The sequence below is a fragment of the Rhinatrema bivittatum genome, chromosome 3, assembly GCF_901001135.1.
Source record: "Rhinatrema bivittatum chromosome 3, aRhiBiv1.1, whole genome shotgun sequence".
NCBI lineage: Eukaryota > Metazoa > Chordata > Amphibia > Gymnophiona > Rhinatrematidae > Rhinatrema > Rhinatrema bivittatum.
This window is the reverse complement of record NC_042617.1, coordinates 58,203,533-58,216,192: the sequence shown is the minus strand read 5'-3', so window position 1 is coordinate 58,216,192 and position 12,660 is coordinate 58,203,533. Positions and strand designations below refer to the sequence as shown.

The 12,660-nt window shown below is 44.0% G+C and overlaps 1 protein-coding gene across 5 annotated transcripts in view; it reads left to right on the top strand.

Moving 5' to 3' along the window:
- Positions 1 to 12,660, top strand: part of TRERF1 (transcriptional regulating factor 1) — a 394,859-nt gene that overhangs the window by 191,343 nt on the left and 190,856 nt on the right. For 4 of the 5 annotated variants that reach the window (XM_029593303.1, XM_029593302.1, XM_029593299.1 and 1 more), the window contains exon 3: positions 3,546 to 3,661. The gene's annotated coding sequence lies outside the window, so the exon portion shown is untranslated. The remainder of the gene's footprint in view (positions 1 to 3,545; positions 3,662 to 12,660) is intronic. The other variant, XM_029593300.1, reaches the window with a different exon arrangement.

Below are 12,660 nucleotides of genomic sequence, written 5' to 3'. Positions count from 1 at the left end.
CGACCACCCCAACAGAGGGAGCCGATGGTACCCCTTTGTTTTCTGGTGCCCCAGGCAACTGCCCAGCTTGCCCTACCCAAGGCCAGCCCTGACTAAAAATGCACACACCCTCTTTTCATTTTGTTTGTATTTAACTCACTCGTAAATCCAAATTAAGCTGCTGGGAATTTTTCTGGTTTACATGAAATCCCCGACACTGTGTTAAAAATGAAACAAACAAACCAAAAGCCAGCCTGACTAGTCATGTCCGTACAAAGTATGCAATACATTCGTGAACAATTTAATGAGCTCTGATGGTATCTCGGTGACTGGAAGAAGTGGACTTAACGGGGTTGGGGGGGATTGGTTAGAGCCCGGGGACGTTTTGATGTGTTTTTCTGTTCCTTAAGTGTTACTACTTTCAATCATACCTTTTTTGGGGGCAGGCTAGCAACACAATAATGGATACCATTGGTATTTGTTACACTGTCCTGGATATAATTCATCCAGTAGTGTAGGCGACTTACACAAGAATGTGTGTATTGTTTAATACCAGACAATCAATACGGCTAGCCCTACTACAAGAAAATGTTGATCCTGTGGATCTTTTTGCTTATGACAGCCTAAGCGAAATGAAGGCTCAGGAGGCATTTGTATTATTTTCTGAGCCCCAAGTTGTTGATCTTTTATACCACAGGTCTTTGACAATTACAGGACTGAAAACCTTGCGGCTCAGAGACCCAAGATCTCATTTGACTGTTTCTGTCAGACTGCTGAAGTATTTCGCTTGACTGACTTGATGGTGTCCTAGAAAACGCAGGATAAAGAAAGCACTCTGAAGTCTTTTCACATTGAAATCGGGGTGTTGCTGGACCCAATGCAGTATTTACCAAATAGTTTATATGCGAAATATCCTGAAGGATGGAAATTAATGCAAGAATTAAAACAAAAAGCTTTCTGTTTCATTATCATTAACAAGATTCTTCAAGGTGTCATGTTCCACCAGATTAGGCTCAGTACTTTCCCTATAAAAAAACCAAACAAAAAAAACCCAACAAATTAAGGGCTCAATTTACCATGGATTTTCACATTGTGTGTCTGTGGGGGAAAACAATCAGTAAACCAAGCCAAAAGTCAGGTGCTATATCAGGTCCTGCTGATCAGGTAAGAGACATCAATTTCAAAGTTCTTTTGATGTGAATACAGGGGTTAAGAAACATCATTTTCTGTAAAGGACTCAAAGTTTTACGTGTACAAGTGATGGTTGTGGGCATGTGCACAGCTAGGGAGGCCTTGAAGAATCAAGTGACCATGTCTTCACCATTAGACTTACAGTGGAGTTCCCGTTCCTTCACAGCTGCCGTGTTGAAAGGACTGCCCTTCCTCTTCTGAGATGGCCCCCAACTTGACAGGTGTTTGACCAGGTCTTTCACTGACTCCCCACCCCCTCCATCATGTCATGACCCGAGGCTGTGACTTGTTATTCTGAGATGTTTTCAGCCCAGGAGCTTCGTTTGGTGCAGAGTCTGAACTAATGGAGAGAAAGAGACGCTCTCTCTCTATTCTGAGATAATCTCGTAGGTGCTGTGTGTTGTGATCTAATATCATAATGTTCACATGATGTATTTAAAGTAAAATTTTTGAATTCCTTGTTTTGGATTAGGATTACAATTAAAAAAAAGGAGAGCTAGAAATATTCAATTCAAGGCTTATTAAAAATTGCACAATTCCATAGAGAGAAATTTTCATTGGATAAGTTGTATCATTTCTTTTATCTATATAAAAAGGAGTTCTTACTATTTTTCTTAAAATCTTTTTTCTACAAATATAGGTTTTTTTTTCTCTCTATGAAATGGTACAACTTGTAATAAGTTTTGAATTGTAGATTTTTGGTTCCCACTTTTTGAAAATATTTGTGCAGGGGTTATGTAATGCATCTTTATTTCATTTGGAGTTAAGATTAAACATTAAAATAGATTTTGCTGAATGGGTAAATAAATGGTTGATAGAAATTCCATTAAATAGCTTCATTTGGAGCCCCTGCCCATTGGGACTGATTGACCCTGGATGCACCATGGAAGTGATATGCGCAGGCTTGATGAAGGAGAGAGGATGGTGGCTGCTGCTGTAGCGAACGCAGCTAGCCAGTGAGTGGGGCTAAGGGTCTGCCTCTAGGAAGTTCCCATCCAGCTGTCTGGCATGCTTTTCAGGGAGGGGGAATCCAAGATACATAGAAATGACGACAGAAAAGGACCAAATGGTCCATGTCGTCTGCCCAGCAAGCTTATGGTAGCATCTGCTGTGCCATTCAAGTCTCCCTCATACTTATCAGTTTTCTAATCCATCAAAGTCAGGGCCCTTGAGTCCAATTCTCTGTCATCTCTTGCCATTGAAGCAGAGAGCCCTGTTGGAGTTGGATCAAAAGTTTCAGGCTTATTGGTTAAGGCAGTAACAGCCACATCAGCAAGTTACCCCCACGTTTATTTGTTTTCCCAGATTGTAAATTTCAATGTCCTTGTTGGTTGCTGTTTGAGTCTAATTTCTCTTTTCCTCTTTTTTCCCTGCCTTTGAAGCCGAGAGCAATGATGGAGTTGCATTAACAGAATGAGGGCTTATTGGCTAAGGGTAGCAACCGCCATACCAGCAAGTTATCCCCATGCACTCTTTTCTTCATTTCTGTCCACTAGCCTTTAGAGATCCACACTGTTTATCCCATGCTCCTTTAAATTCTTCCACTGTTTTTGTCTTCACCATCTCCTCCGGAAAGGCATTCCAGGCATCCACCACCCTCTCCGTGAAGAAATATTTCCTGACATTGGTTCTGAGTCTTCCTCCCTGGAGTTTCATTTCATGACCCCTAGTACTACTGATTTCTTTGCAGCGGAAAAGGTTTATTGTTGATCGTGTATCATTAAACCCTTTGAGGTATCTGAAGATCTATAGCATATCTCCCCTACACCTCTTTTTCTCCAGGCTATACATATTTAGGTCCTTCAACCTCTCCTCATAAGTCATTTGATGGAAACCCACTACCATTTTGGTCGCCCTTCTCTGGATGGCCTTCTTCCTGTCTCTGTCCCTTTTGAGATATGGTCTCCAGAACTGAACACAGTACTCCAGGTGAGGCCTCACCAAGGACCTTTATGAAGGGATTATCACCTCCTTTTTCTTACTGGTTATTCCTCTCTCTATGCAGCTCAGCATTCTTCTGGCTCTAGCTATCGCCTTGTCACATTGCTTGACTGCATTCAGATCGCTGGACACTATCACCCCAAGGTTTCTCTCATGCTCTGTGTACATCATCCCTTCACCCCCCATCACATACAGCTCTTTTGGATTACTGTTCCACAGATGCATGACAGATGAAGGCAGAAGCAAAAACAACTTTCACAACAATGTGTCAGGGGCAAAAAATTGTTTAAAAAGACTAGGTGTTCTACTGTCCTCCATCCCAAAGAACTTCTTAAAGCTGAGGATTATTCTTGATTGGTGGGATGGAAATGATTCTATCATTGCTCTGATGTAGCAGAAAGTGAATCACTGCTTTATATTTATTGTCATTACAGCCTGAAGAAGTTCTTAAGTTTAAAGGGAATCCTAAGATGAGCTGTCACTTTTCATGAAACTACATTATATTTTGTCTAAATGCAACAAAGTGCGAGCATGGAAGGCTTCCCGGTCCGTAAGTACATAGACTCCTTGTTTGTCTAAGTATATGTAATTGCTGTTTTAAGACATGCATTGTCAAGTACAGCAGGGATAAGAGAGATTTTGACCATTCTTTCTTACTGCTAGTGAGTGCGTATAGAGAGATTACAAAATGCATGCCTCAAAGGTTGAAGTATGGTTCCCAACCCACATGTGCAAGCATTGATATTGGGGAAAAAAGTCAAAGATATGCAATGAATGTGGAATATGCGAGTGAGTGACAGTTCCATTCGTTTCAATTTTTTTTTTGGCCTGGATTTTTTTCTTCCACATCAGAGCTTCCATTCTAGTTAAAATCTTGCCCTGGCTCCCTTTATAGCAAGGGAAGGTACGAGACTGAGGTGCTGTGGGCCTTCTTTTGCAGCTACTAGAGTTTCTTCATGATTTCGGATCTCCTATCTCTTTTGCTTCTAGGTGGTTTTCAAATCAAGCTTTTTGTGTCTGTCAGAGGAGTATCCTGTTAAGAAAAAAAAAGAAAGAAAATGGAAGGCATTAAGCAACAGCTATTCCATTCCTCTTCCTTTACTGATCCAATTAAGGATCTTGTTTGAGACTAAAGAGAAGCAATAAAAACCTGCACCACGTTTATTAAAAGTATAAAACAGGGAAGGATACTTTTGTTAAAGAAAACATGTAGGAAAAGAACAACACTCATTTAGCAGACCAATGAAGAGTTGAAATGCACTTTCTACAAGATTTATGGAAGGGAAATGGTGTTTGTGTTAACTGTGCTCAACAATATATTCTGGTCTGTCATGTGTTTGTGGTGTGTGTGCAGGCTCTATCCTTTCCCCCCTACCATCACTTGCATGTTGCTAGGATACCAGCAGCAAAGATTTACACTGCTTGATAGAGGAGAAAACGGAAGTGCAACTACCAGCAACTTAGTAACTGCAGTCACATTTAATAGAAAGGTTACTTTTAATGAGTAAGACATGCCGAAGGAGGGTAAACAAGAATTTGACACCCCCCCCCCCAAAAAAAAAAGAATCCCTTTGTAAATCCCTAGTTATTGTGGGCTAAAGTAATGTATCATTTTGTTTTGGGGGGTTTTTTTTTGGGGGGGGGGGGTGTAATGAGATGTTTCCTAAATGCCATAATGTTTTCTGTACAAGATTATTTCTTGGTTGTATTTGCAAAATCTATTAATAAATAAGATTACAAAAAAAAAAAAGCACAGCTGAGTTTCAGATCCGTAGTACTAGCTAGATTCTCCAAAAATACCAGTTTTCCTGTTTCTTAGCTCTATTGCTGCATCTTTTGGGTTTATTTTCCTTTTTTATAAGCCACTCTTCTTTTTTTTTTTTTTTTTTTTGTTTGGTCTTGTGCTTCATGTCCTCCATTTCCATGCACTTGGAATAAAATGCAGTTTTTATTATTATTATTGTGAAATTGCCTTTTGGTCTCATGAGATAGCGTGGAAGCTGATCAGTGGCGTCAGGGATTGCCCCTGCTGTAGCTGCTGAAGGTGTGCGAGGGGTAAGGGCGCAGCAAGCTGTGACATCTACTAGGCTCTGTGAGGCAGGCACTCTACCTCTCTGGCCAAGAAGTCTCAGGCTGCTGAGTGATTAGGCTCTGTCAGTAGAGTCCTTGGCTGCATCAAGATCTTGCCACCGAATGTGACAAAAGCGTGGCACTTTCCCATTCTAAGCAGTTGTCTGCCTCAAAGAACTCTAAGCCTTAAGCAATTGTAGATTTTGACAGATGAAACATTCTCCCCTTAACTTTAAAAGGGAAAATTGAGTGGTACACATGTACAGTATCTACTCCCCTGGTTTTTATACTTTTGTTAATGTAGTCCAAAAGAAATTTCAGTAGTCTAGACAGGATGATTTCAGAATTTGTTTGGGCAGGTTTATGTCCCAGAATCAAGCCAAAACTCTTAACATTTCTCAAACATAAACTTAACTGTGGGAGTCTAAAACCTCCTTTATTTTCTGCTAACATCACAATTGCTGCATGCACTGTTATGGTTAATGGGTAGACAAGATATAGTGTGAGTCAGATTAGACCAGAATTTTTGTAACCCATCCACATCATAGTGTTAGCTTTTGTGAATAAGCACAATAGCCTAAAATAACACTCTTTGGACATGGAAGCTTATAGAATTAGAAAAGGAACTTGTCAAATTTGATTTGGTATGGGACCCTTTCACAGGTCAGCCCCTTGGTCTTGCAGAACCCGCTGGTAGTTATCTGGGACACACCACTAGGAGACATGCATTTGTTGTAGTGAAACAACTTTATTTCAGACATCAAGGATTCGGGTCACACAAGTTTCAACTCCCTCTTTCAGATACCAGTCTCATCTGAGTAAGGTACTTGGCACTTCGCTGTAGGCTAGCCCCATTCCTCAGGACCACTAGTAAGCTACTGTCCCCAAACAGGACCTTGTTATAGATTCAGAGGCCTAACCAAAGGGCTGCGGACATCTATGCTTCCAGAACACTTCTTCCTTGATCTCTGTCTCCTTCCCTCTCCCTCTCTGCAGGCAGAGCTTAATATACATGCTGATTACCCTGAAGTCTAAATTAGTCTCAACTGTCTCTCGCAATCAGCACCACTCATTTTCCTGGCTTCTTACTGGCTTCTATTGAATCCTTTTCTCAAGATCTCAGGACTACATTTCCCAGCAGCCTTGTGCTTCCTGTTTTATGCTCTCTTAGTAAGCTCTTATTTAGTTTTCTTTCTCCTTTCGAAAAAATGTTCTTCATGGATCTGCCATCAGAGCTCCCTTTATTAACTGGAGAGTTGTCCTGTCACTCCAGGTAGCTTCAGCATATGTGAAGCTCTGGCTTCATTACAGACCCAAAGCTTTTTACAGGGCTTTTCCAAGATATTAAAGACAGTAGAAACATGGCTTAAGAAGGGTAACCCAGTGGTAAAAATGAAATATAGTTTTGAACATTTGAAGAAAGAATTCAAATTATAAAATATGTTTTTCAGCTATTTTCATGTAAGCCATTATCTAGTTCAGGAATGAACAAACTGGGGAGGGGTGGGGGTTGGGCCCCTGGGGGACTGTCAATGACTGAAGGGGGACATGCTGGCTGCCCAATCAGAGAAGAACAATGACTATGCTGTCGAGTCTTGGTGCCATGGAGGCAATGCAAGCTCATGACGGAGGGAGCTGTAAGAGCGTAATGACATTATTATGGACACTTTGCATACATGCTGTGACGGTGATCTATTTAATAACCAAAAGTTATTTTCATGTTACACTCACTGCGCACTGGCCGCACCGGCCCTGCTCACCGCGGTTTCCAGCTTCGCGCAGCCGGCCGATTGCCTCCGGCCTCTTCTGAGCGGCCCTGGACCGCACCGCTGGACTGCCGCAGGCCTGTAGGACACCGCCGTCCTCCCTGCCCTCTAGGCGCCACCGTCCTCCCTGCCCTCTAGGCGCATGCGCGTGACCAGGGATCCCTCTTAAAGGAACAGTGGCGGGAAATTCCTGGAGGCTTGGTTGGATGATGTCATCACTCCTTGCCCGCTCCACTGCTCCTCCCTAACTTGGCAATGAGTCTGCTTCGTTCTGGTGGAGTCTTCTAAACTGCATTGGTACCTTGCTTCCTCTTCCTGCCTTCTGAGTCCTGTTCCTGCCTTCTGAGTTCTGTTCCTGCCTTTCGAGCCCTGTTCCTGCTCCTGCTCCTGCTCCCATTCTTGGGTTCCTGCGGATGGATCTTCTGGCTTCTGACCTCGGACTGGCTTCAGTGACTCTTCTGGCTTCAGACCTCGGACTGGCTACCGGCGATCCTCTGGCTTCTGATCTTGGACTGACTTTGGACGATTCTCCTGGCTGTTACATAACCGTCTTCACAGGGGCCCACCTAAGACCAGCCGTCCCCCGCACCCAAAGTCTCAACCTACAGGGAACGGGGTTGGTATTGGTGAAGCTCCAGCCGGCCCCTGCACCAGCCTGGCCTCACCTCCCGACAGTGGGGACCTGCGGGGGTTCACCCTCTCAGGTTGCGTCAACTCCACCTCGGGCAAGGGGTCCACATTCTCGTCCGTCCACACACCACATGTCAATGTTCCGGGTGGCCTCTTCCATGGAGGTTTGGGCACACCCCCCTTTTGAACGCTTGCATATAGCGAACTGTTTTCTCTAGACAGCCTTTCGCTGCCTGATTGAACTTATTCATGTTCTTGAATCACCGTTTATGAAATATTTCCACAAAGCTTTGTCATGAACTACATCTAGCATTTCCTTTGTGTGTGCATGGATCCAACTACATAGTAACCTGCTGGGACATAACACAACTAGTTGTGTTTCTGAGCCTTTGTCCCTCCTGGCGCAGCCCATGTAGCAAAACATGGTCCATGTCAGGGGAACCAAAACTTTTCCTGAACTCTGTGAATAAAAGTTGGAAATCCTTGAAATTTATCTTAATTGATTGATTCATACAACTTAACAAGGATCCAAGAACCTTTAGCGCTATACCATCTTTATTTGATTTGGATCATTGTAAGTATGCCCGGCTTAGTCACTCATCTCTTTTGGTGGGCTAGAGAGAGAAGCAGCTAGCCATGGAGGCCTGGGCGGGGAGCTGCTTACTTTGTGGCAGAATTGGACATGGGAGGAACAACTACAGTGTTCCACAACCCAGGAAGAGCTTCCATCCTCAGGCCTCAGCCCCACAGGAGTTCCTTCTGCTGCCGGTCCTTACCCAGAGAGAAAGATCCATCCGGGGTAAAAAGTGGTGAGGGTAGGAGAGAGGAATGGACAAAGAGGCCAGAGAGAATTATGAGGTGGAGAAAAGAGAATAAAAGCAAAAAGTGTAAAAAAAATTAAACACATCGAAACATGAGAAAATTAAAAAAGACATACAAGCTAAGAAAAATACAAAAATAGAGAGAAAACAATAAAAAAGCCAAAAAAAAAAGGTGGGGTGGAACAGACTTTTTCTCAGCTTCTAAAAAATGTTACTGGCACCTAAAGCTTTTGAAAATCTTTCCAATCATTTCTATAGTGATGTGTGTCCTATCTGTCTGGGTATGGTGCATCTCTTTCTGGATTTGGGTCTTTCTGTGTATGGCGTGTGTGGAGAAGAGATGGGGTCCACCTGTTGAAGAAGGGGTGCAGTGTCTTTCAATAAAGAATGGTAAACTTACTGAAGAGGTCTTTAAACTAGAATCATCAAGCATGGTTGAACAAAACCCTACAATAAGTAAAACATTAAATACTCATATAGAAATGGGTAAAAAAGGACAATATTTGGAAAGCTATGTACACTAATGCTCATAGTATAGGAAATAAAATTGTGGATCTAGAGGCAGTCATAGAAGAAGCTGATTTAGATATAGCAGCTGTCACGGAGACCTGGTACACGAAAAACCGTGACTGGGATATAGTTATACCGGGCTACAGTCTATTTAGGAAGGACTGGGTAGGAAGGCAGGGAGGAGGTGTGGCATTATATATTTAAAAAAAACAATATTACAACAACAGCATTGCTGAATTTATGAGGTAAGGAAGAAGCACTGTGGGTTAATGTGGAAAGAGTGAATGGAACATTTATTTATATTGGTATAATATTCAGACCTCTGTCACGGACAAGAAATGGATAGAGATTTAATGGAGGATATTCACAAAATTGCTATGAAAGGGAAGGTGCTGCTTCTAGGGCATTTCAATCTGCCAGATGTTGATTGGGGCTTCCCAACTGCAGTGTCTTCTAGAAGCAGGAAGAACCTGGATTCTCTGCAAGAAGAACTGTTCTGTCCACTGGAAATGGAACCCAAATGGGACCGGGTGATACTGGACCTGGTGCTTACCAATGGGGACAGTATTTCTGATGTAGTGGATGATCATCTGGGAACCAGTGACCACTGGATGGTGTGGCTCAGTAGTAGGCACCAAGAGATGAAGGTTCATTCTAAGATGAGGGTCCTAGACTTCAGGAAAACTAACTTTCTCAAAATGGGGGAGTACCTCAAGGAGTTATTAGCTGAATGGGAAAATCTAGGGGAAGTAGAAGGGCAGTTGGCAAAACTTAAAGGAGATATCATAAGGGCAACTAATCTTTTTGTTAGGAATGTAAATAAAGGAAAGTGGAAAAAGAGGCCGCTATGGTCTTCTAAAGAAGTAGCTGAAAAGTTAAGGGAGAAAAGGTTAGAATTCCTAAACTACAAGAGATTAAGAGGAAGACAGGTAAAAATATCTGGAAAAATTAAGAGAAGCTGGGAAAGTAGGAATTCAATAATTCAAATGGAAGCAAATACGGTAAAACAAGGAGACACAATTTTTTTAGGTATGTTAGTGATAGAAGGAAGTGCAAAAGTGGCATTGTGAGACTCAGAGGTGAAGGGGAGGAGTATGTTGAGGCTGATGAGGAAAAAGCAAAATTTCTTAACAAATATTTCTGTTCCGTGTTCACTGTGGAAGGGCCTGGAGCAGAACCACATAAAACGAACACAAATAAGATTGGAACTGAGGAAAACCTCAATTGATTTTCAGAACTGTGTGTTTGTGATGAGTTAACTAAACTTAGATAAGGCAATGAGGCAGGATGGGATACTTCCAGCGATACTAAGGGAGCTTAGAGATGTCCTGGCAGCTCCACAGGCTGACCTTTTCAATGCTTCTGTTACAACTATGGCTGCTGAGCTGCCTCCTCACCACCAGAGGCACCCCATGAGCACGCTCCCCTGGCTGGCCCGGTCTTCCTTGCCTACCTACTCCATGCCTTTCTTCCTTGCCTACCTACCATGTCCAGAACCCTCTATTTAACCCCGCCTAGGCCATGCCTCAGTGCTGCGGCATCGAGTTCCTTCGGGCTCTCTGCTTTAGCCTTCTGTTCCTTGCCTTGCGCGCCTTCAGGCATCCCGCTTCCCTGCCTTGCTTTGTGGCCTATGGGCCTTTGCTGTTCTTGCTCTGTAGGCATTCTAACCTTGCCTGCCTTCTTATCCCCTCTGTCCCTAAATCCCTTTCTGTTGCTGCCCTATTACTCTTCTGCTTCATCCTGCTTCCTTGGACATCCTTGCCTCGCTGCCTTCGGGCATTTTGTGGTTTCATGTTCAGTGTAGACCTTGTCCTGGTTTGTCTAGTCCTGTCATTGTCTGTCTTCCTTGCCCTGGTTCCCCTCCTCCAGCTCACGCTTACCTGCATCCAATCTCATGCTTACCTGCACGCTATTCTGATTTCAACCGTACCTACACTCAGTTCCAGTGTAACAATTCACGCTTACCTGCATTCACATCCACACGTACCCACATGCTGTTCCAGTGTTTCCTGAAGTTCACCCTTACCACCACGCTCTCAGCTCCAGAGACCCTTCTTAGCCAGCACCCAGCACCAGAGACTCTTCTCAGCCAGCACCCAATTCCAGAGGGCCTTCTCAGCTGAGACCCAGCTTCAGGAATCCTTATCATCCTGCACCCGACTCCGGAGACTCTACCCAGCTTCACCAGACCCCTTGCTATTGCTCCCCTCCTCCTGTCCTGTGTCACTCCTGCAGGTGGTGTTCACCTCACCAGGCTACAGCCCAAACCGTAACAGCTTCTTTAGAGTTGGGAGTAGAATTGGAGATGGGTATATGTGGTTCCAGTCATAAAAGTGGAAGTAAGGAGGAGGCTGGGAACTACAGTCCAGTTAGTCTGACGTCTGTAGTGAGAATGGAATAGCTGCTAAAACAGATGATGGTGAAGTTTTTAGAATCCAGTGGATTGCAATATCTGAGACAGCATGGTTTTACCAGAGGTAAATCTTGTCAGACGAATCTGAACAATTTCTTTGATTGGGTAACCAGAGAGTTGAATCAAAGGAGAGCATTAGATATAGTATACTTGGATTTCAGTAAGACCTTTGACACTGTTCTGTATGGGAGGCTTATAAATAAATTGAACACCCTTGGTATGGACATAGAGTGACTGGGTTAGAAAATGGCTGAGTGGTAGGTGACAAAGGGTAGTGGTAAATGGAATTTTCTCTGAGCAGAGGGGGTGTTAATAGTGGTGTGCCTCAGGGATCAGTCCTTGGACCACTTCTTTTCAACATTTTTGTGAGTAACTTAACGAAAGGTTTGTCTTTTTGCTGATGATACCAAAATCTGTAACAAGGTAAACAGCTTTGGGCTGTGGCATGGTTGACGCAGCCTAGCAGGCGAACCCACTATGCCTACACCAACAGCAGATGAAATCATTCTTACTAAGACTGGGTCTAAGGCTTCACCTATACCAGCCCCATTCCCTGCAGGTTGATCCTTTTGGTTCCTGGTGCCGTCAAGGTTTAGGCAAGCGTCCTGAAAGGAGTGGTCAGACGAGGTCAAGTAGTGAGCTGAGGACAGGGCAGGCAGTGAGAAAATGGTGTTAAGGTCCAGGCTAAGGTCAGGTCAAGTGGCAGTCCAAGGATGTAGTCAATGTCCAAAGCCAGGGTCAAAACCAGGAGTCGGGCAGAGGTGGACAGACAGACAGACAGAGACAGGGGACCAAGACACAGCAAACAATGAGGCAAAGCAGGGCAAGGAACACTGAGGTAGAGCAACAGACAGCAAGGTTAGATAGGAAGAAAGACAAGGCAAGGCAAACACACAATAGCAACACACATTGCAGGAGCAGAAGGACCTGTTGCTGAGGCAACTGCTGTAGCGCAGCTGAGACTTTACGCAGCGGCATGATGTCATCATTAGGCGCCAGCAGAAGTGTTTCCTGCCATGGGGCCTTTAAAACGCGGTGTGCCGCACACATGTAAGGAAGCCCAGGGCAGGAGCAGCATGGTGGCATCCCTGCTGCTTCGGAGGCACTCAGGAGTAAGTGCAGCCACACAGGGCCTTTCTGCGGCTGGCCAAACATTATTCTAGGTGTGGTAGGTCTGCGTCTCTGTGCCTGTCTTGATCTTGGGTTTCAGTCTTTCTTTGGGGTGTCAGTATCTGGGTGTGGGGTTTCATTTTCTCTCTAAGACTCTCTTTCAGGCAGATACAGAAAGAAACGCGGGAGAGCGGGCGACACCTGCTCTCCCGGCGCGCGCACAGGCCAG